This window comes from Serinus canaria, chromosome Z (assembly GCF_022539315.1).
Source record: "Serinus canaria isolate serCan28SL12 chromosome Z, serCan2020, whole genome shotgun sequence".
Lineage (NCBI taxonomy): Eukaryota > Metazoa > Chordata > Aves > Passeriformes > Fringillidae > Serinus > Serinus canaria.
The window spans coordinates 12,189,519-12,216,544 of NC_066343.1; positions in this window are offsets into that span (position 1 = coordinate 12,189,519).

Genomic DNA, 27,026 nt, shown 5'->3' on the forward strand with positions numbered 1-27,026 from the left:
GTGGGGGGGCTTGCCCCATTGCTTCTTGGCTCTAAACTTATTTTGCATACCAGCTCCTGGTTCCCTCCCCTCCACTGTCTGGGGGGTATGCCATCCTCCCACCTGGCCCCAGGCAGGGTGATGCTGATACAATAGAGTGAATTCTCAACCACAGATGGCTAACGACCTGATACTTAACAGGTGATTACAACATGCAGCCAACAAAAGCACTCCTCTCTTCCAGAACTTGTTAAACTTGTTATTCTACAACCTTTACAAAAAAATGGGCAACCCTTTTTTTGTCCATAACTCTTGTGTTCCCTGCCTTGTGTCCCACCCACAGTTCTTTTGATTAGTTGAACATTGTATCCTCCCTTGAGACCCGCCCTCCTTTATAAACTGTGGTTTGCCCCCAGTTCCTTGCCTGGGACCCTGGGACTTGGGGACTGTAACATCAAATAAAGTAACCCAGTGCCACTCAGGCCCATGCTGCTGTTGCCTTTTTGTTCCGTGTTGTGCCTCCACTGGTAGCTGGGATTCTGCGGAGCCCTGGAAGAGGGGGACTGTCACCCCCCCACTGTCACCATCTAGCCGGGATGTGCGACATGCAGCACGGGCCGGACTTGGCGGGGATGAGTGCAGCAGAGCCGGGGCTGTGGGCACAGCACGGGCGGGGCGGCTCCGGGGCTGTCCGGGCTCAACAAGGCATGGCCGGTTACGGCAGGACTTGGCAAGCAAGAAAGGCAGAGAAGGGCAGGGCAGGGCACTGGGAGCAGTGGCGGGCTTTGTCCCCATGCTGCATCCCGTGCCTGGGTCACCATCTGTGACAGAGAGGAAGGACATTGCTCTGTCGTGGCTGGAGAAAGGATGAAAAATGGGGGCTAGAAAACATTCATTTGGTCTCCGTTTCAGCAGAATAGCTCTCATCTCACCATGTCTGCCTGCCTTTGGCAGAGTTGGCACATTTCTCATGATTTGGAGTCAGCTACAGCAGCAGGAAGGGGCAGCAATTTTGTCAGCATTGATATCAAAGCTAAAGTGCTGCCCCATGGAGGATGTTGCTTTATGCAAGGGATTTTTGGCTTAGAGTTGTAGCGAACTCATGGTGGTGTCTTCCCAAACAGCGTTGCCTTTTTCTTTCCACAGGAATCATCTCTTCTTTTTCTTCCCCCATCTGGGGAGAGTTCCCATGCAAATGCCTCCTGCAGCCAACTCTTGTCACTGTAGACCGACAAAGGATATCTTGCAATGGAGAGGGACTCCCTAGAGCTGCTGTGGAGAGCTGAAGGGGGAAGCTTTGTCCCTTAGTCTGGAAGTCTTGTTGGGGAGCTGCTTGTGCTCTGGGGGATGGACACTGATGACTGTCCAAGCCTTGCAGGTTCATTGCTGAGCCTCCTGACACACCACAGAGACTCTGGGAGCTTTTCAGAATGCTTCAATTAATATTATTTTTTTTTCTCTGCAGAAATATTGTAATATTTTATTTCTTCCAGAGAATATTTTTCTACTTTTTGGGGAATTTCCTTTTGCTGCCCTCCCAGATCACACCCATTCCCAGCGCTCCTTGCTGGGTGGGGTTCAGACCATTGCCTCCACTCTCCAGCTGGAACAGAAGGAAGCACAGAGTTCCCTTGTGGGAGAGGAGCTTCTCTTTCTTGCCTGCTTTTCCTTTGGGAGAGGTTGATGTGTGCTCATTTGATAAAGGCAGGTTTAAACTCTAAAGCAGTTGTGTTTCAAATTGCTCCCTCCTCAAGCTTTTCTGTGGGTATCCTTGGACAAAAGGCTTCTTGGTGGGAGCTCCCAGTGGCAGGTTAAGGCAGGAGGTTGATATTTCAGGGTTTTGACTGCTGAAAGCAGCTGGTTACTGGTGGTGTCCAGAGCTGGACGTGGCTCCTTTTCTCACCTGCCTGCAGAAAAGGAAGTTGCAAAGTGGGAATTTCATTTGCAGAGACAAGGGTGGGCAGAGAGACAAATCTCCTGCTAAACTGGCTGTGTGTTTGTTTTGCTGGTGGGGAGGGTCAGAGATGCAGACACAGACACCAGCTGAAGGAACAGTATAATTTACTGTAATGCAAAAGGGGAAAAAAAGAGTCAGGAAAGGATAAGCTAAGCAGTGCAACTCAGCATTATTACAAAAGGTTGCCTTTGGTGATTAAGGAAGATAAATCAGCAGATACCCCAGTCCTTTCCCCTTCATCCAGAGCTGCACATCAGCTGGGGCAAGCTGTCCCAGCCAAGCCCTCCCTTTCCCATAGCCACAGCTGGGAACTGGGAAATCCTGCGGTGCTTCTGCCTTTGCTGGCCTTGAGGCTTCCAACTGTGCTGTGAGAGTAGCCCGGCTTTGATAGTGCTGGATTAGCAATGTGCCAGAGCTACTGCTGGGGGGACAGCTCGTTTCATTCTCCTCTTGGTTTTCTCCCTGAGCCTGCCCAGGGCTCAAGGAGGAACCAAGGCCAGGTGTGGCCTTGTCCATCTTCCTAATGCCAAAAGGTGAAGATGTGTTTCACCAGTGAATGGATGCATTGATCCTTTTGATGGTAATACTTGGTTAAGGAGCAGATACATAGAACATTTGGTTGCAAAGGTCATCTAAAGGGCAACTTTGGCTCAGGTCCTGTTGTTGAGGCTTCAGTCAGAGGGAACAGCAGACCTTCAGTCAGGGTCTGCTGTTCAGTATTTTGTAGTGCAAATCAATGCTGTGCAGAACTGGAAACAAACAAGTCTGTCTTTAGCACATTTGAGACAGGGAACAGGATTAGCCCTGAAGGGCCAGGCTAGGGCCAAGAGCAGAAGGCCTGCACCCTGCATTTGCCCACTGGCAGCCCTCTAGAGCAAGAAGCCACTCCTGCCCAGAGGCTGAGGTGCCCAAAGCTGCCTCCCCGCTGGGCAGCTCTGCAGAGCCTGCAGAGCGCAGGGTCCTGGGCAGCCAGGGCAGCCCAGCTGCCTTGGAGCACAAGGAGTGTCCCAGAGAGAAGCAGCTGCCGTTTTATTTGGAACTGTTCCTCAGAGTCTTGTCTTTAATCCACAGTGTCTGACGTGTTTTCCTTTCCTCTCCCAAATTTAACGCAGCTTTTGGAGAAAATTGACTGATGTAGCTTCTGCTGCTGGTGGTGCTTTTGTCTGCAGGTGAGGGCAGTTGATTTGAACCAAGGACGGAGTCCATTGTTAACACCCCAGTTTTGCCAAGATAAGGAAATCATTCACAATTGGGCTACTGGTGCTGAGCAATAGTTTTTTTCCCTAGTTTTTGGAAAGCTACAACCTTAAGAAACTCAACAGATTTTCCTCCAGGAGGATACCAGCAGTAGCATGATGCCAATTTTTTCCACCTCTTTTCTGTGTCTTTGTTGCTTTAAAGAGTTCCTCAGAGCCCAGCAGGAATGAAAGGACCTGTGGTATTGTGATTTGAGAGCTCTGTGTTGTGCTTTGCCACATGAGTGTTCATGACAAGCTGGACACCCCACTCGTGGCTCTGTTGAGTTAAATTCATCCCAATTCTGTGCAAAAGGCAGCCCCAAGATGCTGAGAAGAGCAAGCACAGTGGGTGGGTGTGCATGCACACAGCCGGGGGCTGACTGCTGTGTGGGCAGAAGGTTTTGGACTGCTGTACATCTTCACTCTCCCAAGTTGGAGGAATTTATCAAATCTATATGAAATGAAAATGTATAAATCAATATGAAATAAAAAGATTTCAAAATGGATGAAATAATACATATTAATCTTTCATAGATGTGATTTAACATCTATACACTATTGCCAGCTGGGGGTCTCTATACAATTCACGAACAGGATGGGACTGCTGAGGAGTGCGCCTCGAGCTGTTTGTTTTCCAGCATCAGTCTCATTACGTGGTTCTGACAATGGGAAGATGCCAGCAGCTCTCATCCCCAGCAGCAGACAAAGAACTTAATGGTATAACTTACTTTAAGTAAGTTTTTTGACCAATCACACAAAGCAAAAGCATATTGACAGTAGTTCTACCCAACCACTGTAAGCACACGTACCTTTTCGTAAAGCAATGCTTGCTTATTTGAAATACACTACCTGCTAGTAAGCCATAAAACACAATGCACAGAGCTCTATTATTAAGCTTAGAAGTTCCTCATGTCTTGCTAGATATACTTTTCTGAAGCTTAAAGACTTAGTCTAGACAAGCATTAATACACAGACCATTGTTCTGTTTGTCCTTACTTTTCTACTTATATAACTTTTCTGCTGACAAATCTTATGGCTACTGTGTGGGAGGAGACCCTGAGGGCTGCGGGGAGGAGATGCCGTGGGAAGGCACTCCCCCGTAGCTGTCCCTCATCTGGAGTCCCCTCCCCTTGTTCCAGAGAGTTCTGTAACCCCTTTTCCCCCATTGGCCTGCGTGCCAGCTCCTCCCTTCTCCCTTCTCCCCATTCGTTCTCCCCTGGTCCCCCGCCTGATTGGACTGTAATGCCCAAACCCCTCCCTTCCGCCTGTGCCTCTTAAGCACTGTTCCCGCCCCTCTCGAGGCTCCTGCAGCCAGTCAGCCCTCCAGACAGGTTGTCTTCCCACTCCTCTCCGTCCCTTCCCGCCTTCTCTCCTCCGTCTTCCTTCGAATAAACCTCGTTTTTGGAAAAGTGGCTGTGCTTGTGGAGCCCTCCTTCACCACTGGTGTGCTTTGCTAGCCAGGACCGGGATCGCCTGCAGAGCAGTTCGGGGGAACCTCTCTCCTGGGGAGTTGGATCCACACGACTGCCCAGGACAAGAACCCGTGCGGGACCCCCACACCACCGGGGACCCCAGATTCCCGCAGTTGGCGCCCGGACCTGGGGCTGTGGCAGTCTTCGGACTCGTCCAGGTCCTGAAGAGCGACTCCTCGGTGCGGAGCTTCTAGGAGCGGCAGCGTCAGGGCAGAAGCGCCCATCCAGATCCAGCTCCAGGGAGAGCAACTCCCTCGATTGTTCAGAGGACTGCTCTGCCTGGGACCTGTCGCACCCCTCCGAGCCCCACAGAAACAACGTTACCAGTGACCGGAGGAACCGACAGAGGCACCCAGCCCCCGACAGGCAACCCCGTTTTGCCCAGTGAGTAGAGGCACTCCTCCTGGGCTTCCCCTTTTTTCTTTTCATCCTAGCCTAGTTGTGGGGATTTGATCGGGGAAAATGGGTATTAAGTTATCCCGCCCCGAGAAGGAGTTTTATTTCCAAGTTTTGTCTACCCTTTTTCAGGGGAATGTTTTTTTTCATAAAAGGGATGTTAAAGCCTTTGTTAAATTTGTGTTCAAGCATTTTCCCGAGGTCTCCCGGGAAGATGCCATTTCTGCTTCATTTTGGGGGAAAGTGGGAAGGTTCATATATCAGGAGCAGGTCAAGGGGAATTTTAGGGTGGGAAAATTTAATCCTTTATTTGATTCGATTATTAAGTTATTAAAAGATAGGGAGAAAGTTGGGGTCCCCAGTTCTCCTCCCCCGTGTTCCTCCCCTCGTTTTCCCAAACCCTCTTCCCTGGAGGGTGGGACGGGCTCCTGTCTTATCCACTCCCCTTGCCGTCCTGGGACTGGCCACCCCAGGTCGGATCTCACCCTAGCCCCCAACCCTAGTACCCTCGTCCCTGGTTCAGATTCCAAGTTACCCCCCAGTTCTAATGTCAAAGATGGCGGCCACCTCGTGGAGCCTCATACCGGACTGGACACCACCCCCCACCATTTTCGCGCCCTTCCACCGGCGCCTCCTTCCTCATGGCTCATCTCCACCCCTTCCACCGAATCGTGCTCCGCCCCTCCATCGGGTCCCAATCCACCCACAGCGTTGATTGCGCAGGCATCGGGTTCCGTCCTTCACACTCCTCTCGCGCCTCCCCTGGGCGGGTCTTCAGTGGGTGGGGCCACTCCCCCTGAGGGCTCCGCCTCTGGGCAAGACTCAGGCCTAACATCCGGCCACGCCCCCTTGGATCACAGCCCCAGGTCCCCTGCCCTTTCCGGCTCCCATGACACCAGGACTGGAAGTGGGCCTGACCGGAAGGTGGCCATCTTGGCCTGTCGGGGCCCCAGTCACCAGGGCCCACTGGTCAGCCGGAGGCCTAGCCTCCTGGCCTACCCAGTCACCTCCTCCGACGAGGGGGGGGCTTGCGGGCTGGGGAGCAATGGAGCACGGATCCGAGAGGAGGCGATGAGGGAGGGGGACCTTGACCTTGCGCGGGACCTCGATCGGCTGGTGGCTCCCATCATCTTGAGCCGAAACGGGAACGCACGGTGGGAGCCCATATAATATGCGGAGGTTAAGGAGTTGAGGAAGGCGGCCAAAGATTATGGGCGGGGGTCACCGTATTTTAAATCACTACTGGAGTTGACATTTTCAGGGCACATGCTAGTGCCGCATGATCTCAGGTACATACTAACAGCGTTGTTGTCCCCCACTGAGTTCCTCCTTTGGGAGGACCAGTGGAAAAATTGTTGAGGCCTCTTGTAGAGAAACACGCAGCTGACGGACTTGGCGGTGACGCTCTGGAGGCGTTCTGTGGGAGTGGCGTGTTCGACCGGCCGGAGGACCAGGCCACACTACCGGTCGAGGTCCTCGAGGACATCAAGCAGGCCACGCGGACCGCCCTCCTGAAGCTGCCGGACACTGCAGCGCCACTCCAGAGCTTCTCCTCGATCCATCAAGGGGTCAAGGAGTCTTTCATCAAATTTGTCGATCGCTTGCGTGAGGCCATTGAGCCAGATCGACAATGTGGAGGCCAGGGATGAGCTTCTGCGAAAGATGGCCATGACCAACGCTAACCCCGACCCCAAGAAGGTGCTCAGGGCCCTTCCACAGGACCCCGAGCCCACCATCACGCAGATGGTAACCGCCTGTGCCAAAGTTCACTCCATCGAGCACACCGTGGCAGAGGCGGTGAGCAAGGGTGTCGGGGAGGCGATGCTTGCAGTTCAGAACATGCAGTGTTTTAAATGCAACCAGTACGGCCATCTATGCGCAGCTTGTCCCTACCCGCTGTCCGACGGCAGGATCTCCGCCTCGCAGCCTGCCCCCTCGGCGTGCCCTCATCACCGCAAGCCCTCTCCCGCCCCGGGGCCCCGCTACCTGCCTTGGAGATCGGGAAACGAGTGGCTGAGCGCGCCGAGGCCCCGCGCTACGACAACAAATGGCAGGCCGGCTCTACCTCCCAGCCAGGAGAACCACTCCGTCGCCGAGTCATCGCAGACGAGCAGAGTCCCGAGGACGGAGCAAACCTCCACCGTCGGACAGGGACATTAGATCCAAGCCTCTGCCGGACCCTCTTCAGTAACATCACTGTGATGCTCGAGGACAAGAGCATCACAAGGGTCCCGGCTGGGCTCATGCCTCCACCATTTCATCGTCAAGCCGTCGAGGTTCTCGTGACTGGGGACAGCAACACGCCGCACGAGATCGCTGTGTATCCTGAGGTCGTACTGGTGCAGCCCGGTTCCAAGGTAACTGTGACTGTTGCCTGCACCTTTCCACCCTTCACCTTGTGCAGGCACACCCCAATAGCGCAAATGTACGTCCTGCCGGGGCAGGACTTGGACTACGAGGACTACGATGTCTGTTACACCAGGGTGCTTTCAAGGGAGAGGCCCAACATCGCCACCATGCTCTCCTTGAGAGGAACTCATTTAGAGATTGATATGATGGCAGACACAGGCGCTGACGTGACCATCGTGCCCAAGGCAAAGTGGCCCCGCGACTGGGAGCTGGTGCCGTCCTGCGGCGCTGTCTCGGGGATTGGCGGATCGGTCAATTCCATGCGGAGCAGGTTCCTCATCACCATCGAGGGGCCGGAGGGGCAAGTGGCTACGGTAAGGCCTTTTGTCACCAACTCCAACATCGCCTTACTGGGCCGGGCCGTTTTGGTACAGTGGGGAGCCCACCTCGATATTCCCAGTGTCCAGTGGGATTTTTAGCTTGGGCCGCTGCCGAGCGCACTGCCCCACCGCTCGCCTGGACATCGCATAAGCCGGTGTGGGTGGAGCAGTGGCCCCTTCCACGAGAGAAGCTTCGTGCGTTCAATGAACTGGTCGAGGAGCCGCTGCGCTTGGTTCACATCATCGCTTTGCAGAGCCACTGGAACACCCCTGTCTTTGTGATCAAGAAGCCCGGCAAAGACAAGTGGCGCCCGCTCCAAGACCTCCGCCAATTCAATGCGGTAATTGAGGATATGGGCCCCCTACAACCAGGACTGCCTTCCCCCTCCATGCTCCCTAAGGATTGGCCGATAGCGGTCCTTGACATCAAGGACTGCTTCTTCAACATCCCGCTCAATCCCGCGGACGCTCCCAGGTTCGCCTTTTCGGTTCCGTCCATCAACCAAATGGAACCGTACAAGCGCTACCATTGGGTCACTTTGCCACAGGGAATGAAGTACAGCCCTGTGCTCTGCCAGACATACGTCTCCAGGGTCCTCTCCCCTGTGAGGAAGTCGCACCCTGACGTCTTACTGCTTCATTACATGGACGATATACTAATATGTGCGCAAACTGAGGACTACCTAAAGGACATTACCCGTAAGACTATCACCGCACTCGAGGAGGCAGGCTTTCAGATTGCTACGGAAAAAATCCAACTTTCCCGGCCCTGGAAGTACCTGGGATTCACCATCACCGAGAGGACCGTCACCCCCCAAGCGCTGAACATCAGGGAGGATCCACGCACGCTCCACGACCTCCAGCAGCTGTGCGGCACCATCACCTGGATCCGACCCTACTTGGACCTCACCACAGAGGAGCTGTGCCGCTTTTCAACCTGCTCCAAGGCGACCGGGACCTCACCTCTCCCCGTGAGCTGACACCGGAGGCCAGGGAAGCGCTTGGCCGGGTTGCTGCTGCCATCGAATCCAGGCAAGCCCACCGGGTGGATCGGTCCCTTCCCCTTGAGGCCATCGTCCTGGGTAAGCCCCCTCGGTTTCACGCACTTTTGTTTCAATGGGACAGGAACTCCAAGGACTCACTCCTTATCATCGAGTGGTTGTTCCTGCCCCACCAACCTAACAAGACCATTTCGACCCCACAGGAGCTGGTGGCTCAATTAATATCTAAAGCCAGGAGTTGCCTCAAAACCCTCGCGGGCTGTGAGCCAGCGTGCATTTATGTCCCCTTCACCCTAGGCCATCTAGACAGTCTGATGCAGACCAACGAACACCTTCAGGTCGCATTAGACAGCTATCCCGGGCAAGTTTCAACTCATTATCCCAAGCATAGGCTTTTCAAAGACTCTGGGCACTAGCTCCACGCCCTATCAGGAGCCCCAAGCCCATTAAAAATGCTCTCACAGTGTTCACTGATGGGTCCGGGAAATCCGGCAAGTCAGTGATCACATGGAGGAACAGCGATACTGGAGAGTGGGAATCCAATGTTCGAACTGTTGAAGGATCCCCCAGATCGCAGAACTTGCTGCGGTCGTGAGAGCATTCCGTAAATTTCAACAGCCTATCAATCTGATCACCGATTCGGCCTATGTAGCCGGGATAGCAGAGAGGGCAGAACACGCCCTCCTCAAACATGTCAAAAATAAAAATTTGTTTGACTTGCTCTCTGAACTAGTTTGGCTTTTGTCCCACCGAGAGCAACCGTATCACATAATGCACGTCCGGTCTCACACGGACCTGCCCGGCCCCATCTCTGAGGGAAATCAAATGGCTGATCACTTAGCCATGGTGACCACCACAGGCCAAATGACGCCCCAGCTTCCTGTTCAGTCCCAAGAGTGTCCCAAGGAACCCTTCGGTTCCAAAGCCGAGAGCCAAGCCTGTCCTGAGACAGAGAACCAAGCATACGCTCTTGCTGCAGACACTCTGCCCGACACATTCCAGCAGGCTCAATTGAGCCACAAGTTTTACCACCAGAATGCGCCCGCCTTAAGGCGGCAATTCAAACTTTCAGTAGAACAAGCTAGGGCCATAGTGGCCACCTGCTTGAACTGACAGACCTTTGCTCTTCCGTCGATGCCGGTAGGCGTCAATCCTAGAGGGCTGGGAGCTTTAGAGCTCTGGCAAACAGATGTCACACATTATGCCCCCTTCGGGAGGCTCAAATACATCCGTGTGTCCGTAGACACTTTTTCTGGCGCTGTCTTCGCCTCGACCTATGCAGGCGAAAATGCCCGCGATGTGGTCAAACATCTGTACATGGCTTTCGCCACCCTAGGGGTCCCAAAAGCTCTGAAAACAGATAACGGTCCCGCCTTCACCTCGAAGGCTTTTAAGCAGTTCACCCAGGACTGGGGAATCACGCACACCACGGGCATTCCTCATAACCCCACAGGGCAATAGATCGTCGAACGAGCGCACAAAGAGATCAAAAAGCTGCTGGAATAGCAGCACGACCCCACCTCCAAGTCCACCCCCTCGGAGAGATTGTGCAAAGCACTTTTTGTTCTTAATTTTATGAACTGCTCTCAGAAAGAGCCCAACCCACCAATCCTCTGACACTTTCACAACCATACCACTTCCCAGCTGAAGGAAAGACCACCAGTGCTCGTTTGCGTTCCAGAATCTAAAAATATCGAAGGGCCGTACCCTCTCATAACGTGGGGGAGAGGATTTGCTTGTGTTTCTACAGGTGCCGGACCAAAATGGAACCCAGGGAGATATGTGAAACCATACTTGGACAGCCTGAAAGAGGACAACAAAGTCGACCAAGCCACAGAATCTGATGACTGCCAGTCAGGCAGTCCATCAACAGCCTGGAAAAGGAGGAAGCGGAAGGGAACAGTGCCCAACCTGGTCGCACAAGTCCTAATTACGCGCCGTTACATTCCCTCTGCCGAACACACACACAAGACTTATAATGACATAATTCCTCCCTTCCCCAGGCACTGCTTTCTATGAAAACCACCCCACTACATAACCCCTCTTCCCCTCCCTCTTTCCCTTAATGTCTTTCCCACATGTCCCCATTCCTCTCTCTTCCTTCGCTTTTATTTACAAAGAAGAGGGAGGCAAGCAGGAGCTCGCCCTGCTTGCACAAAATCTTACACATCATTCTCATCCCATCACAGGAATCGGACCCATGGCTACCCTGATGACTACCCGGAGGAACACCCCCAACAACCACTGCTGGATCGAGGACGCTGTTGCGACCATGGCCCTTCTCCACCTGTTGTTGGCCATCCAGGTGACCCATGGCTGGATCCTACCCCAGCCGAAGGAGAACGTCTGGGTCACCTTGGCAAAGTCCGTCCAGCAGGACAACATCTGCATGGCCATGGGGAGTGTGGACAACCCTCTATCCACATGCCTGGTGGGAATCCCCTTGTCACCCAACGATTACCCCTACACAGGTAAGAAACCCAACCCGGCGGACACCTGGGACGACTGGATGAGGATTTTTCCTCATGCAACACAAGAGCCCCAAGAATTAGACCCTTTGGGCTCTACTCAAGCCACTTATTGTGTAACATTCGAATACAGGGCGAGGCAAAATTGGCAACAATCTACTAAACCAAAAGACACCACCCCTATGGACGTCTCACCCCATGACAATAGATATAACGTGGCCACTTGGTGCAACTACACCAGCACCACACCATCCGAATCCTTGTCGTTCCCTAGAGTGCTCCCAAGGGGAGTGTTTCTTATCTGCGGCGACAGGGTCTGGGCAGGGATCCCCTCCAACATCAAAGGGGGACCCTGCAGCCTTGGCCAGCTCACTACCCTCACCCCAAATTCTACCCTAATTGGCAGTTGGAAAAGAAATTAATTGGCCCGCTAAAAAAGATCGTTCGAAGAATTCGATGAAAATTGCGACAGCCAAATTTATAATTGCGGCAAAACAAAGAGGGTTGCGGTCTCCATTTTCCTACCTTGGGTTGCCGCCGCCAAGGGCCTTGGTGAGCTTTCTCACCTTGGGTGTTGGTTGAGCAAGCAGGCCAATGCTACGTCCGCCGCCTTGTCAGACCTATTGGCGGACGAAGAGACCACCAGGCACGCCACACTCCAAAATCGAGCGGCCATCGACTTCTTGCTGCTCGCCCATGGCCATGGCTGCGAGGACTTTGAGGGACTTTGTTGTTTTAACCTATCGTCGCACAGCACCTCGATCCAATCCAACATCCGCCGATTTAAAGACCAAGTCCTGAAAATCAAGACTGAAAAGAAGGATGTTGACTGGGTGAACAAACTATTCGGACAATGGGGGGTCCCCGGGTGGTTAAGTTCGATCTTAAGAGGACTGTTGTGGGTAATGATAATAATAATTATTGTGTGCGCGGCCCTGAGATGCTTTTCCAAGGCTCTTCAAAGGAGTCTTGGAGAAGCTTTTTTAATAAGTAAAAAAGGGGGAGATGTGGGAGGAGACCCTGAGGGCTGTGGGAAGGAGATGCCGTGGGAAGGCACTCCCCTGTAGCTGTCCCTCATCCAGAGTTCCCTCCCCTTGTTCCAGAGAGTTCTGTAACCCCTTTTCCCCCATTGGCCTGCGCGCCAGCTCCTCCCTTCTCCCCATTTGTTTTTCCCTGGTCTCCCGCCTGATTGGACTGTGGTGCCCAAACCCCTCCCTTCCGCCTGTGCCTCTTAAGCACTGATTGGACTGTGGTGCCCAAACCCCTCCCTTCCGCCTGTGCCTCTTAAGCACTGTTCCCGCCCCTCTCGAGGCTCCTGCAGCCAGTCAGCCCTCCAGACAGGTTGTCTTCCCACTCCTCTCCGTCCCTTCCCGCCTTCTCTCCTCCGTCTTCCTTCGAATAAACCTCGTTTTTGGAAAAGTGGCTGTGCTTGTGGAGCCCTCCTTCACCACTGGTGTGCTTTGCTAGCCAGGACCGGGATCGCCTGCAGAGCAGTTCGGGGGAACCTCTCTCCTGGGGAGTTGGATCCACATGACTGCCCAGGACAAGAACCCGTGCGGGACCCCCACACCACCGGGGACCCCAGATTCCCGCACTACTGCTTAGCTGTCACCGCAGTTCTGCTGTCTCTGAGGCCTGCCTTTTGCAGCTTTCCCAAAACCCTTGGATTTGAAGGAGTCCCACAATTCCCCTTCTCATTTCAACTAAAAAAACCCTTCCTAACCGGGTCATTTATTAACTACCTTGCATTTCATAGCTTTACTCTAGTGTACCTGCTTATTACTTGCTTAAAGCATCCTTTTTGCTCACGATAAGCCTTGCTATATTACAACACAGCAATTTTAATGCTGTGAAAGTCCAGTCTGTTCAAAGAGCATAAGCCATGTCTGATAGCAATTGCGATTCATTGTTCAAAAAAGTCACATCTCTTCTAAGGTCTAAATTCAAAACCTTCCTCCATGTCAATACTTTCATCCACCATCTCTGTGAGATTTTAAGAATTCTCTGTGAATCCATTTCCTACCCCTCTCTCGTATGATAAAAACTTCTTTGATAGTTTTGTCCATCATTTGTCGCACACACACTGAAGTGTGCAAAGTATTACTACTAGTATCACTACCAAAACACCCAATATATAGAGACCTATTTTTGAAAGTTCTCTTAGCCAAGGTGCAGAGCTCCATTGTTGGAACAAACCGTCTAACCATGACCCACCATCCTCTTCAATTTGAGCTGTAAATCTTTCAGCTTTTGTATGCTTTTGTGGTTGGATTCAGAGTGATCACACAAGTTTATGGAACACAATCTTTCAAATTCCTCACAGCCATGTCCATGTGACAGTAAAAGAAAATCAACTGCAGCTCTATTTTGAAAGGTAGCGTGCCCAACACTGTTAACATCTGTCAGCGGATCACGGATTACAGTGCATGTGGCATTGGTTCGTTTACTCAGCCAGCATCCAACCCAATCAAATTGTTTCAATGCCATTGCTGAAGCCAGGTGGGGTGAAAACAAACTTGCTGAAACCCTTTTGGCAGCATTCCAAGGCATAATATCACTCACAGTTTTCATCATAGTGATGAGCAGATCTTGTTCCCTTAAGTTTCTTCTTAATGACTGCCTTAGCAGTAGGTGCTATCACAGTGAGCATTCCAGTGTTACATGGGCCACCTTCAAGGCGTGATAGGATGCCCTGCTGAGGCCTATCTCCACAAATGAGCCAACATCCTTTTGGCAATTGTTGTGGATATTGGTCAGCCTCGGAAAGATATCCCAACTGTCTGAATAATTACACCAAACCCTTGAATTTCTGTAGGAAAAATAATGGGGAGTAACACTGTACTTTGGAGGATCATCTTCTTGCCAATCATGAGCTGTAAGGTAGAAATCCGTTGTTAAAGGACCAAGGATTTCTAATTCTTGAGGTTCAGATACTGCTTTGGGAAGTTCTTTGGCCCAAATGTTCCCATGCAATAATACAGGACTGCTCCCATTGTCAGTTTCACTAGGCTTACTATTGCTTTTTGACCAAGAGCAAATCCTTTATTGGCAGGCAGACTAGACAAGTTGAAAAAGGCTTTTCTGGTTCTGAATTAGACAAATTTACGGTATCTGCTGGATACCACAAATTTATGGAGCCTGCTGCCTTGGCTAAGGTCACCCAAACATATAGTTTTTGTTGTTCCACAGGCAAATCTGCTCTACAAGAAGCAATTAAAACCAACCAATACCAGTGTATCATTCGATTTTGCTCCATCCTTTTTATGGCAAAAGCTAATTTTATCCCATTATTTCTGGCAAAAGATCCTCCCATATATATCAATTTAAAAACTTTGCTTTTGACATTTAACTAAAATTTCACCTCTGAAAGTAAAATAGAGGGATTTTATGACATAAAAAACCAAAACCCCATGCTTTTGCCAAAAAAAGCTCTTATGAAACCAACAATTGACACACTTTATAAATAGCATAAAATCAGAGTTTGCAGGTTCCACCAATGAACAGAGAACGCCAGGTGGGACCTGTGATCCCTCTGTTCTGCTCACATCTGCATACTTGAACGAATTGTCATAATTGCTTTTAATCAAGGAGAGTACATTGGCCATTTTAGGCTTGGAAATTTTCCTTTCCTTTGTTGAAGAGGAAAGTAACAAAGTCTCTTTGGCCACCATCTAATTCACCAGCACTAGCGCTGAGTTATTATTATCCTGGTGGGTGTTTTTATGGAGACTCCAAGGCCTCTTGCCATTGTTATTTTGGTCTATTTTAGACGGATTCTGAAAGCTGGAGTTTGAGTAGTTCCAAGTCTGCTTCTAAATAACATCTTGCAAAAGCAGAATGAGCTCCTTCCTTCTTGCTTGTCAGCGTGTTAGAGCTTGGTTCCTTCCACATGAACCACACTGGATAATGATCCCCTGATGTCATGCCAATCTACACTGTAATTCCTTGCCCTGAGGAGTATCAGAGAGACCTGCTGGGCTCCATGAACACTGTCAGCTGCATGGAAGTGAGCATCCTTGGCTTTGCTGAAGTAACTAGAGCTCAGCTTAGGTTAGATGCTCTTGAGCAGGAGAAAGGCTGGAATCGTCGTCAGGTGTTTCCAGAGGCCTGTGTGCCCAGAGGGACTGAGATCCGAGGAGCAGTTGGATATTTCAGTACATCATGGAAGGGGATTGCCAGACAGCTCAAGCCTTAGTACAGCCAAACACTCCCCAGTTCTTCTCAAGCAACACTTTGCTTTGGGTTTCAAGTTGTTCCCACTTGTCTGTCTGTGAAGATGCCCCTAAAACCACAAGGCAAGCCTCTCAGAACTGGTGTTACATTTCCAGAAATGAAGAAAAGAAGCCCAAACCCTGCAAAGTTTCTAAAGCAGTGTTTTTAGAGAGGAACTTAACCCCCTGTGCAATTTCTTCTCACTGGGAAACATGCCTGAAACCTGGGCATGCAGGTGTGAAGGCCACAGAGTCTCTTCTGCTTCTTGTGCAGTGCTGCTGAAACACTGAGTGACCGTGTTTCTCTCCTAGCCCAAGCCAAGTTCTCCATGTCACCAAGCCAGAGCCTGGGGATGTGGAGAGCCTTCCAAAACCTCCCAGTGTTTCCTGGCACTTTCTGGGACGGGCCTACCATTAATGTATTGACTTGAGTAGCCAAATGAGCAGAGAGTGATCATAGGGATGGCACCCCTTCTTCTTTAGACCGTGACAATTTTTCTTTTGCTGCATAATGGGAAGCAGAAATTTTCAGACTGCTGAGAGACAGAGCTGCAGGTGGCTCCTGTGTGCCCAAGCAGGCATTTTCATCCCAATACATTTGTGCAGGCATCTTAATGTGTCTGTGTTGAATGTGAGATTGTGAATGTTTGTTTCCTTACCTGGGGTTAACTGATGGATTTCCTTTCTTTCCTTCCAATTACCATTGTTTTCAAGAACAGCCCAAAAAGCTTGATGAGTTTTGTTCTATGGCACATGTGCTTAATGGACCAACAAGCCCTGTAGAGATACCTTTCATGTACTAATCCTTGGGATTAGTTCCAATAGCAAAGTCCCTCTTCCAAAAAGCCTGTCAAGATGGTGTGAATCCTCAAAGATGCAATGGAGGTCTTGCTGATGTAGTTCCCACTGACTGTGTCAGTCAATGAAATCAACTGCAAAGGCAAGATCTGTGGGGTGGTGGAAAAGCTGCATCAGGGTTTGGGGATTTGGTTAGGTACAAGGAAAGTCATCTCTGGGTCTTTGCCAGGGCAGAAACTGCCACTGAAGAGCAGAGGTAAACAAAGAGATCTGGGAGAGCACCTAGAGATGTGAAAGCAGCAGGGGGAGCCTTGTGTTTCCTTTTTCTCCAGACTAAATGCCTGATAGCCACAGTAGGGACCCCAAAGTTGCAGCAGCCCAAACTCCTCTCAGCTTTGCTGCGTGACTTCCTGAGCTGCTGCCTGCAGACAGACGAAGAGGAGCGCTGGTCTGCCAAGGAGCTCCTGCAGGTAAAGTGTGAAGGGGCTGCAGGAGAAACGGTGTCTGAGGGATGGGCTCGTCCTCCACTGAAGTCCATGGCATCAGATGAGCCCTCTTCCTCCTCACCTCCACTCTTGGTGCTCTTCAAATGAAAATGGTGAGGAATCCTAGACTGGGCTGGGCTGGCAGGGCCCTGTAAAAGTCCTCTGGTCCAAGTGTCCTGCAATGAGCAGGGACATCTTTAAAGAGATCAGGTTGCTCAGAGCCCTTTCCCACCTGACGGGGAATGGTTCCAGGGATGGGGCTCCTACAAGCTCTTGGGACAACCTGGGCGAGGGTGGACCCATGCTTTTAGTAAACAAGTTCTTCCTCAGACCTACTCTGATTAGATCTCCTTTGTGTTTAAAAATATTCACCCACATTCTATTCTAACTGAACCTGTAAAAAAAGATGTCCCCTACTTTCTTCAAAGCCACTCTGAAGTCTTGGAAAGTGGCAATAAAGTCTCCCTGGGGCCTGTTCTTCACAAACTGAATAACTCCACTTCTCCCTGCATTTCCTGAAAGGACAGGTCCTCTGTCCTCAGACTGTTTCTTTTTGTCCTGTTCTGTAATTTGGTGGGGTGTTCACTTTTATCTAATGGCAAAAGAATTGAAGTAGAGCAATGAGGGTACAGAGACATGAAATGGTGGTGAAGGAACCCAAGGAAGCCAGTCCTGGCCTAGCAGTCAGAGATTTGGCTGTGGGCAGGAGGGGCTGTGGGGGGCTCACTCTGAGCCTCTGAGGGGCCCTGGTTTGTGCTCCCCAGCCCACCCTTAGAGGTTCCTGCCACGCAAACAGGGACAGCTGGGAGGGACTTGTCCCAGCCCCATCTGCTGACTGGCACGCTCAAGCAGACAGGAACTGCCCCAGGGTCACTGCCAGGTTGTGGCAGAGAGGGAACTGCAGGACCCAGTGCCACTGGGCTTGCCCTGATGGAAAGGAAGGTGCCCTCCAGCACAGGAGGGGCAGGGCATGGAAAGGGAGACGCTGCTCTATCCCCCTGTGGAAATCAGCACAGTGCCTGTCTTTCAAAGGCAGGGACCTATTTGAGTCATTGGAGTTTCCTGAAAGGAAGAAACGCCAGGGACAGAAAGCACTATTTCTAGAGCCCTGGGAGGGCAAAAATCCCAGCAAGATGAAGCCATCACAATAAAGAGATGAGTGGGATTCTGGGCCAGGTTTGCTTGTGATGGCAAGGTCCTGCATATTGGGGACTGGGGAGCAAATGGTCCCATTGTTCTACTTTCTGGGTTTTTCTAAGATCCAGAGGAATCCTGATTGAGTCTGTGAAGAACTGAGCTTGCAAAGTCATGGTTCTTTGTTTTTTGTTTTTTTTTCCTGTGAGTAGCATCCATTCGAATCAGCCAAGCCACCGTACACCCTGACACCACTCACCATTTTAGTGAAGAGGAGGAAAGTGAAGCAAACACTGTGCTAATCACACCAGGACCATTTATTTCATAACCAGTTTAGAGTAGGACTGAAGAGTACTTTTGTAGAGTAGGATTGTAGAGTAGGATTATAGATTAGGACTGAAAATAAAGTTTCTGAAACTTTGGCTTATCTGGAAGATTCCTTTCTTTTTCACCCTGTGAATAAGCTCTGCAATCCTTCTGAATTGTCAGATGTCAGATGATTTATGGCATCTTTGGTACAGTTTGAAAGTGGGGACAGCTCCTCTTCATTCATGCTCTCCAGACTACACTGCCTTTATAATATGGCTCGCTGGCCCCTTTTGGCACAGCTGTGGCACTTCTAGTTGCAGGCAGAACCAAAACACCCTGTGCATTCAGTTAGATTGAGAGCATTAGGCTTCCTGCAACTTGGATTTGGATCCCTAAGTGAAATGTCTTTGGTGGAAGGAGAGCCTTGCTCAAGTGAGAAAGCAGAAAGATCCGGGAGGGTGCTCGGGAAGGTCTCCTGTGGTGCAGAGCTGTCAGCGGCTGTGAGGTGAGAGCGGGCCCGGCCTTGCCCGGGGCGGAGCCCCTGCAGAGCCCCGGCAGAGGCCGGAGCAGCCTGAGCCTCGGCAGAGGCAGGCTGGAAGGAGGCCCTTGTAGCTGCAAGAGGCAGCAGCCGGGCCCTGGGTGCCTCTTCCTGGGAGCAGGCGAATCCTCGGCTCTCAGAGCCCGGCTGGCAGCTGGCTGCTCCCGAGGGGAAGCGCAGCCGTGCTGGGCACAGGCCGGACTGGAGGCATTGGCCATCTGGAGTGTGCCCAGGAACAGAGCAAGGCGAAGGGCAGCCCAGGGCCGCTGGGCTGGCTGAGGATTCCTCCTCTTCTGCCGTCTGCCCTGTAAGTCCTGGGAAAGGTCAGCAGTGTGTGCAGCACTCTGGGCTGCTGGGCAGGCTGGAGCGCAGGGCAGCCTCCTTCAGGCACGGCACTTCTGCCAGGGGAAGCGAGGCCGGCGGGAGGCAGTGACAGCTCGGCAGGTCACATCTGCAGGAGCCAGTGCCTGACGCAGCTCTGGGAGGAAGCACCTGCAATCCTGCAGTTCTGCATGGAGCCAGAGCAAAGGGCTGAGATGCAGAATGTTTTGCAGAAATATTCAGGGCCACCAGGCCAGCCTGCTTTGTGCTGTCTGGCACACAGCAAGCGCTGTGCAATGCAGCTCTGAGCTGCTGGGAGAGAGGGAATCGGGGATGTGCCTGAGGGTTTTGCTTGAGGAGTGAACTGATTTGGAAGGGAGCAGAATAATTTCAGTAGGCAATCTATGTTTTCTTCATTCATTTCAGAAAGAAAGTTGCAATGTGTCTTATCTCATCAATAGCACTTGCAGGACTTTTTGGCAAAATGCTTGTGTTTTATTCCCAGTAAAGGAAGGAGAGGCATTGAGAAAATGTTGAAGCGTAACAAGTGGGGCTTAATCTTGTGAATTCCCCTAGCTTAAACAGGTAGTGCTGAACCTTGTATTTCTCCATTGCAGTGCTTAATGTGGGCAAGCACATTAACCTTTAAGAACAACGAGAAAGGTCATTCCAAGAAGGTAGCTGGAATGCATTCAAGGGAAGGGAGTATTTTTAGGCTGCTCTTAACTGGTAAAGGAGAATTTGAGGAATGGAGTATTTCTCAAACAACTGTGTCCAAGGCCCTGCCCTATTTGATCCATGTTTGAGCAGGTGGACAAGGCATTTGAGAAAAGTATGTTGTTTAGGAGGTGGGAACTTGACCCTTTGTCCTGATTGAGGGAAAATCTGGGAGAGAACCTCCAAAGGAATTCCTCTAGAAAGCACATTCAATTGGCCTCTCTCTCAAGCAGTTGGGTAAAAATACTTCAGTTGGAGAAAAGTGGAAAAAACTGTTGTTTAAGCAATAAGACCTAAACATTATTAAACAATAAAACCTCTTACCGCTCCAGAAGAATGGACAAATTCAGAAAGTCCCCTCTGTGGGCTGTAGCTCAGCTCACTCAGTCTCTTATCAGTGCCCGCGGCGCTGGAAATGCCGCAGCCCAGGCCCAGCCCCTTGGGTCACAGGTGTGAGCTGCCGGTGCTTTTCTGGTGTTCAGTCTGGAGAAGGTCTAAACAGGTCCAAAGAAAAGGGGGAAAAAAAAAACCCAGTGCAGGGAACTTCTTTGCCTCAGCTAGCTAAAACTAACTAAAAGCAAAGGAGAGTTTAGCCCTGCTGTCTGTCCATTTGCAGACATCACAGTCCAGGAGCAGGAATGTGGAGGAGTGAGTGCAGTTTCTGAAAAGAAACTCCATGCTTCTTCTCTCCCCCTTCCCTCTTGGAACAAGTGTTAAAGGTGCAAAACTTATTATTCAGCAAAACCAGAAGAGATGACTGGGGATGCAAGCATCATACTGTCAAGGCAGGACAACCTTGGAAGAGAAGCAACATATTGGTCCATGGGTGGGCAGTCAAGCTTTGAAAGGGGAACAATGCATAACGGAGCCCTTGGTGGCAGGGAGTTGGTATGGTGAGCCATCATGGTGTCATCTCACACGCCGGCCATGTGTGAGCTGATGCTGTAAGTGGGAAAGTTCCACTCCTGAGCAGGAGATATAAGGCCTGGTTCTGGGGTGGAGGGGTGAGAAGGGCAGTGCACTTCCAGGACATACCCTGTTTTGTGCCAGGGGATGTCTGGAAGTGCACTGTCTACCTGCCCCTGCTGCAGAGTACCACGGTCCATCTCCTTCTCCTGCTCAGCAGATTTTTGGGAATCCAGGGGTTGGTGTGTATTATTTGCTTTGCAGGCCCAGTTGTGTCTTAGGTTCTTTTGTGCATGGGCCTCCTCCTGAACTGGTGACGGTGACCACCAGGGACCTACAGGACGCTCCTACTCTGATGCCAGTAAATTCTGAGAAGTGATTGAAATAAATCATCAGATAAATTGGGGTAATGTTTAGCCTGTGTGTTTCATCAAAGTATTGAATATGTCTTAATTGCACGGATCCAAACTAGTAAGTGAGATTGCTGGGTGTGCCTGTGTTAGAGAAGTGAATCCCTATGCACCGAGTACTAAAATACAGTATTGCCTCCTTTCTAAGCCTGAGCTGGCTGCAGGCGTCGGGCCCTGCTAGGTAACTTTCATTTTGGCAACTTCTGGTAGCAAGTTAATAAAGGTCAAAATGAAACATTTTCAGCTGTTCTCCTCTGGTTCACCTTTTTGAGAGCCAAGGTGGCCTGGGTGTGTGCAGAGCAGTGCAGCCCCACATACCCCTTGGTTTCCCTACAAGTTGTCATGCCTTCTTCCCAGGTGTGCCCAGCTCTGGCAGGAGAAAGAGCCCGCAGGGCAGTGGGCACCGTGCCCTGCCCAGCCAGGGCTCTCTGGCCCAGAGGAGCAGCAGCACCAGCACCGTTCAACCTGCTCCTGCCTTGGCTTCCCTGGGACACAGAAGCCTCTGGAAATCAACACTGCCAGTCCCATTCCCAGGCTGGAGCAGCTGCTGCTGGCAGGCAGATGCTGCCAGTTTGATTGTTTCCAAAGGGGAATAAAGGCAGAGATATACATGCCCCAGAGCCCTAGGCATGTCCATGAAAGTGCAAATGTATGGGGAGATTTTTTAGGAATGATTTTAACTGTTATGGAAACAGTGCCTTCTCTCCTGGTTCTGTGCAATGCTTTGGGCCATTTTCTTTGTGTGGTTTCCTTTGCTTGGGTCCCATCTGAGTGCTCAGTTGGGATACAGCCTGTAGGTGCTTTGTGCACTCTTGGAGTTACTTTTGGATCCCTTGAACCCATAATGGGAATTTGTGCTGCTTATTGACAGAGGAGAAGTTCCCAGGCTGTTTTGTGCTTGCTGTAGGGAAGGTTGGTTATTGCTTGGCATAAATTCAAAGACCAGCACAGAACATTTGCTTTGTGATGTCAGGGCATGGTTGCCACCCTGTCGTGGTGACATCAGAAGGTTGTCTTGGTGCACGGAAGGCCTGAGTGTCAGAGCAGCCCTAGTCTGTCTCAGAGCAGCAGCATTCTCCTGCCAGAGGCATTTCTCAGTGGACAGTGGACACTTGTGCACTGACAAGAACCTTTGCTACTTTTGGAGCACAGCCTGCAAACTGCAGAGCATTACTATAACAATGAAAGAACTGATTGGTTCTATTATTGCTGCATTTACAGTTTATTATTCTGGCTATTATTTGACTCATCTGGCACGTAAGTAGAGGTTTTCTCTGGGTGTAACCCAACTAAGCTTTGTACATCTTCCTCCTCTTTGTTAGTGACTGAGGTTCTGATTTAGGAACAGAAAGAGCATTAGGATGCCAGTGGGTTGGTAAAGCTCCTGTCAACAGGTTCAGCCAAAAAGGGGGTGTCTGCAGCCACAGGGGCAGCATTTGCAAGGGAACTGTCAGGGATTCTGTTTCCACCACGGGAGAGTTGGTGGCAGCAGAGTCTGTCATTTCCTCAGTTTGCTGGGACAGCAAGACAGCTTTGAAAATGTAGACTGGGAGACTTTCTTGGAAGGCCTTCTACAAATCAGGCAGTTGGTCCCAGGAATCAGAGAAAACTTCTTTCTTTCTACATTTTCTCATGAAAGGATTTGACTGTCTAAATTGATCTTTTACAGAGTGCTAAAATGGTGATTTTCTTTTTGCAAGGAAGTGCAAACTCCAAAGCAGTGAGTGTCTGCTCCTGAACCGTGGAGTTGCTGCTGTGCTGTTTCACAATAGAACTGCCACAGCTCAGGGGATTTTGGGGAAGCTTTTCTGTGCAACTGTTTCCAGCAAGTTAATAGAACTAGTGAATGCAACTGATTTTTTAAAAAAAAGGACCTGAGGGAGAGGATAAAAAAGCTGCTTATGTGTTTGGTAGAACAGGAGCATAGAGTGTTAAAGAACAATAGGCATTTTCTTGCTCATGTTTGTATTCATTTACTAGCAAAACAGGCCAAAGAGTAGGCACAACCAAGAAAATTGTCCTGATCTATTGCTGGCTGTGTGAATGAAATGTGTCTCCTGGAGGGAAGTTGTGAAATGGGAGATCACCTCTGTTTGAGTTGACTTGTTCTGTGGGATTCAGCAGCCCAAGCATTTTTCTCACAGCATCTGGTTCATTTTCCTTGCCCACTACAGGTCACGTGATGCGTGTCATCTGTGGTGCTGATCCTCAGGTGAGTGAGAAAGGGAGATTTCATGTTCCTGGTGTTTAAGAATTGCAGAGCGAGCTATCAGTTTGACTAGGAGCAGTAAAGTGTAGAAGGGCAGCTGGGAACGCAAAAAAAAATTCATGGAGACGACTACAGAAGCAAAAAGCAAGGCTTCACTGCCAAGTCCATACTTTTCCATTTGAGAACTTTCAAGAACAAAAAGTTCTGATTTAAAAACAGGATATTGTTACTCGTTAGTATGCAAGCATGGAGTATTTAAATGAGAGCAATTTGAAGTACAATTGAATTAGCCAGTCATAATTCAATTACTGTACGTTAGAATCCCAGTGCAATTAAAATTTCTGATTTCTCCTTACATGATATGGTAGATCTGAAAAGAAATGAGGTTCTAAATGATGGTAATGGCCTTTCCCTCATGCTTCCCTCTTGCCACAGATGACAGAACCAAGAGCCGTCTCTCCCCTGGCTCCCACTGCTCCTGGAGAAGAAGAAGGCAAAGAGGAGCAAATTGAGGTGGATGACCGCCTGCCCATAGCAGTGGTCACACCAGAGCCTGGATATCCCGAGCCCGTGAGTGCCAGTTGTGGGTGGTGCTGTCTTAGGTGCAAGGCAGAATGCACTTTTTGGAGCAGCCAGCGCTTTGCCGTTGCTGGCTGAGGATGCTGAGTGCTGGAGTCCTGCCAGGAGCTTGGGATTTCTTGCAGGCAGTGACAGCAGAATTGGCCTTTGAGCTGTCATGCTTAGGCCCCAGAAGGGCTGGTGCCTGTGGTTGAGCTTCTGGCTGCTTGTGTCAGGGAAGCTCTGTCTCTTGGCTTCTCAGTGCTATGGCCAAGGGCACAGGTGGTAGTGAGGAGGTCAGGTGGTTTTGTTTGTTTGTGTTCCCTTATGGAAAGGTGTGTTTTGTTTTGAAACTGGCCTTCAGTTTTCTTGAGTAATTCTTCAGTTTGCCAAAGTAATATTTTGGGCCAGATTTCCTTGTGATTTGATAAGCTGCAAGGAGGTGTTTGTGTTCTCCATGAAGCTGTGGTTGGGCCACTCTTGTCCTGTGTGGGAAATTGCGGCAAACAGCAGAAGGGGCAATTTTCTGTTGATGCATTTAGTGATGAAGTCTGCAGCTTTAGTGAGCGCCTTGGAGCCTGGAGTGGGTTTGAAGCTGCAAGTCCTTGACTGCAGCCTTGTGTTGCTTTGAAGAGGAAGGCCCTGTAGAAATGTTGGATGGTGTATCTGAAGTCCAATGGGCAACTCTGTGGTTGGGGAGCTGTGTGGGTCCAAAGTAGCCAGGGGTGCTGGAGGAGATCAGCTGAACAAGAGGCAGCCTGGGAGCAGGTGGCCAAGAAGGCCAAGGGCATCGTAGCCTGTGTCAGCAGCAGTGGGGCAGCAGGAGCAGGGCAGTGAGCGTCACCCTGTGCTGGGCAGCGCTGCGGCCACAGCTGGAGTGCTGTGTGCAGCTGTGGGCCCTGGGAAGCAGAAAGTGATGGAGGGGCTGGAGCGTGTGCAGAGAAGGCCACGAGAGCTGGGCAAGGGGGTGGAGCACAAGGCCAGTGAGGAGGTGCTAAAGGAGCTTTAACCTTGAGAGTGGGAGTCTCTTGAGTGACCGTCAGGCAGACTTCCATCAATGTCAGCATCATAGTGCACAGGAAAAGACGTTTCCCTAGCAAAGCGCCTGGCTCAGTGCATCCTAGTGCTTTGGACTCTGGAGTGGGTGATACTTCACTCTTCTGGCTTGATGACTTGTTGGTTTGCGAGGAGAGGTTTGCCCTGTTGATTTTCTCCTTTTCCGGGCAGCTAAGATGCTTCTGCACAATGCTTCCTGCCTTTTTCCCGCACAGATAGAGATTGTGATCCACTTTAAGTTATCCACGTCTTCAGCAGCAGTAGCAAAGGGGTTCCTGCCACTTTCCTACTTTCCTATTTTCGATCTTTCAAGAAGTGAAAGCTCTGTTTTACAGCGACATTGTTTCTTGCTGATAGTAGCCAGGGAGGAAAATCAAGCTTATATCCATCTAGAGTTCCGTTGATGTGGCCGACTTTCATTGGGTCTTTTGGACTTAGAATCCCTATATCGCTAGGGAATGTTCCTTTTTCTCCTTAGAAGATGTGGTGGTAGACCTGAAAAGAAATGAGTTTCTAAATGATTGGTAATGGCCTTTTCCTCATGCTTCCTTCTTGCCACAGATGACAGAACCAAGAGCCATCTCTCCCCTGGCTCCCGCTGCTCCTGGAGAAGAAGAAGGCAAAGAGGAGCAAATTGAGGTGGATGACCGCCATCCCATAGCAGCAGTCACACCGGAGCCTGGATATCCCGAGCCCGTGAGTGCCAGTTTGGGTTGTGCTGTCTTAGGGACAAGGCAGAAAGCACTTTTTGGAGCAGCCAGCGCTTTGCCGTTGCTGGCTGAGGATGCTGAGTGCTGGAGTCCTGCCAGGAGCTTGGGATTTCTTGCAGGCAGTGACAGCAGAATTGGCCTTTGAGCTGTCATGCTTAGGCCCCAGAAGGGCTGGTGCCTGTGGTTGAGCTTCTGGCTGCTTGTGTCAGGGATGCTCTGTCTCTTGGCTTCTCAGTGCTATGGCCAAGGGCACAGGTGGTAGTGAGGAGGTCAGGTGGTTTTGTTTGTTTGTGTTCCCTTATGGAAAGGTGTGTTTTGTTTTTGAAACTGGCCTTCAGTTTTCTTGAGTAATTCTTCAGTTCGCCAAAGTCATTTTTTGGGCCAGCTGTCCTTGTGATTTGATAAGCTGCAAGGAGGTGTTTGTGTTCTCCATGAAGCTGTGGGTTGGGCCATTTTTGTCCTGTGTGGGAAAATGCGGCAAACAGCAGAAAGGGCAATTTTCTGTTGATGCATTTTGTGATGAAGTCTGCAGCTTTAGTGAGCGCCTTGGAACCTGGAGTGGGGTTGAAGCTGCAAGTCCTTGACTGCAGCCTTGTGTTGCTTTGAAGAGGAAGGCCATGTAGAAATGTTGGATGGTGTATCTGAAGTCCAATGGGCAACTCTGTGGTTGGGGAGCTTTGTGGGTCCAAAGTAGCCAGGGGTGCTGGAGGAGATCAACTGAACAAGAGGCAGCCTGGGAGCAGGTGGCCAAGAAGGCCAAGGGCATCGTAGCCTGTGTCAGCAGCAGTGGGGCAGCAGGAGCAGGGCAGTGAGCGTCACCCTGTGCTGGGCAGCGCTGCGGCCACAGCTGGAGTGCTGTGTGCAGCTGTGGGCCCTGGGAAGCAGAAAGTGATGGAGGGGCTGGAGCGTGTGCAGAGAAGGCCACGAGAGCTGGGCAAGGGGGTGGAGCACAAGGCCAGTGAGGAGGTGCTAAAGGAGCTTTAACCTTGAGAGTGGGAGTCTCTTGAGTGACCTTCAGGCAGACTTCCATCAATGTCAGCATCATAGTGCACAGGAAAAGACCGTTTCCCTAGCAAAGCGCCTGGCTCAGTGCATCCTAGTGCTCTGGACTCTGGAGTGGGTGATACTTCACTCTTCTGGCTTGATGACTTGTTGGTTTGCTAGGAGAGGTTTGCCCTGTTGATTTTCTCCTTTTCCGGGCAGCTAAGATGCTTCTGCACAATGTTTCCTGCCTTTTTCCCGCACAGATAGAGATTGTGATCCACTTTAAGTTATCCACGTCTTCAGCAGCAGTAGCAAAGGGGTTCCTGCCACTTTCCTACTTTCCTATTTTCGATCTTTCAAGAAGTGAAAGCTCTGTTTTACAGCGACATCGTTTCTTGCTGATAGTAGCCAGGGAGGAAAATCAAGCTTATATCCATCTA